Genomic DNA, 2,252 nt, shown 5'->3' on the forward strand with positions numbered 1-2,252 from the left:
ATCCATAACAAAATACCACAGGCTGGAAGACTTTAAAAACAGCCATTTCTTATCTCACAGTTCTAGAGGCTAGAAATCCCAGGTCAAAGTCAGGTAAGGTTGGTTCCTAATGAGGGCTCCTCCAGGCTTGTAAACAACCACTTTTCACTGAACCATCAGATTGTCTTTCCATTCATGTGGAAAAAGAGAGAAAGAAAGGGATTTCTTAGGCATCTGGTTTTTGTTGTTGTTGTTCTGTTTTGTTTTTTTTTTTTTTAGTTTATTCTTCATTTAATTTTTAAAACACTACCATAGTTGAATATTAAAACAAAAACAATAGCAAGTGGTGAGCTATGATTATAGTCCTACACTCATTCACTACTGCATGTAAAATGCCAGCAGTGTTATTCACTGGCCCCATGAAGAGGTCTGACACTGAACATCACCGCAGGATGATGTTCCTCACCCTCATAGGCTTCCCCATTGTAATGGTGCCTTCCTTCCTGATTTGGATCATAGTCTACCAGTTCTACCTGGTCCATTTCATCAGTCTCTTCTAGCTCCTTCCTCTCAGGTAGGATTTTTTTTCCAGCAGAGAGAGTTCATCAGGAGAGAGAGAGCCATTCTCAGGAAAGTTTACCTTAAATTTGATGATGAGGCAATTCTTCTTATATGGTCTAAGATAAATTGGCATGCCTTCACTTAGCACACACTTGATACTTCCATGCTTGATCATTTGACCTGTGTGAGAGGTGATGATAATGGTTCCATTGTCAAGAGCAGATATTGGCCTTTGAAAGCCACACAGTGCTTCAACTAGCTGTATGTCCGCACACATGAAGAAGTCTTTTCCTTGCTGAGTGAAAACAGTGTGGTCCTTCTGACCCAAAATAATGATAATATCTCCTGGTTCCAGTCCTGGTTCTTGGTCTCCTTCACCATGGAATTTTATCTCCTGTTCATCTTTCATGCTTTTGTCAATATGAACTTCTAGAATCTTCTTCTATCGAACTGTCTTCCTTCCACTGCAGTTTTACATCTATCTTTAGGACTGATCCATTCCCCATGGCCCTGGCACTCCATGAACAGAAACTGAATTTGTTGAACCATTCCAAGTCCCATCTGATGAAGTCTTACTTACATTCCAGTACCTCAGCAATTGGGACAACATTCAACTGTTACTTTCTTACCACCTTGGCTTTCACAATTATTGCATATCACATTCTTTTACAGAGCTAATTTTCTTGTTGTGCCATTATATAAATCTTCTAAGGTGACTGAGAGCTGATGTTTCTCCTCCAAAAAACATATCAAAGATGTCCATGGGGGAGCCAAAACGACCACCAGATCTACTTTCTTTAATTGCCTGTTCTCCTCCTTTGTCATATGATTCCTTTTTCTTTGCATCAGAGAGCACTTCATAAGCTTGGAAAATCTGTTTAAACTTCTCTCCTTCATTTGGATTCTTATCAGGATGGTGCTTCAAGGCTGGTTTCCTGTAGGCCTTTTTCAGTTCTTCCTGTGTGGCATTGAGTTTGATCACCAAAACATCATAGTAAGTCATTTCTTTCACCATTCTCTACAGCCAGGCCAAGGCTGGTGTGGGGAAGCGGGCAAGAGGACGTTGCTGACACACCGAGCATTCTGGAAAGTTCCTCCAGCATCTGTTCTTCTAAGGAGACCAATCTCACCAGATCAGGGCCTATGATCCATGGCCTCACTTAACCTAACCACTTTCCTAGAGGCCCCATCTCTAAATATGTATTGGAGGCTGGGGCTTCGACATATGAATTCTATGGGGACACAACCAAGTGACTAGAAGAACAATTACTTTATATTTGAAAAGCAGGATAAGACTGCTCAGAATTTCTTTCCAAAGCCTACCAAAAGGCTGAAATTGTTAAGAGTTCAAAATTTAAATTTTAAGTAAACAATTTTATTCTGTGTATTTATTTAGATAGCAGAATAAGAAGCAAATTTATGTCATCTGAGATTTTGGAGTTAACTTTTCTGGCTTTTAGTGTTGGATATTGTCTATTAGAAAGACTTCACATTTTTGTAAATAGTTCTTTCCATTGATATTACACATAGGATTAAATAGTCAGATTCTCTTTCTCTTTAAAATAGGAATTTAAAGATTATTACAGAGGAAATCTTGTTCATATTGTCAGTCTAGCTTCACATTCCATCATGAAAATCCCTGAATTCTAGCTGAATATGGACAGGCCATTTACAATTACACATCATGATTATAGAGACTAGTTTTGTTCCAT

The 2,252-nt window shown here is 38.8% G+C and overlaps 1 pseudogene; it reads right to left on the reverse strand.

Moving 5' to 3' along the window:
- Positions 1 to 383: 383 nt before the first annotated feature.
- On the reverse strand, positions 384 to 1,555 carry LOC131815202 (dnaJ homolog subfamily A member 1-like; annotated as a pseudogene).
- Positions 1,556 to 2,252: the final 697 nt, after the last annotated feature.

The sequence above is a fragment of the Mustela lutreola genome, chromosome 14 (assembly GCF_030435805.1).
Source record: "Mustela lutreola isolate mMusLut2 chromosome 14, mMusLut2.pri, whole genome shotgun sequence".
Classification (NCBI taxonomy): domain Eukaryota; kingdom Metazoa; phylum Chordata; class Mammalia; order Carnivora; family Mustelidae; genus Mustela; species Mustela lutreola.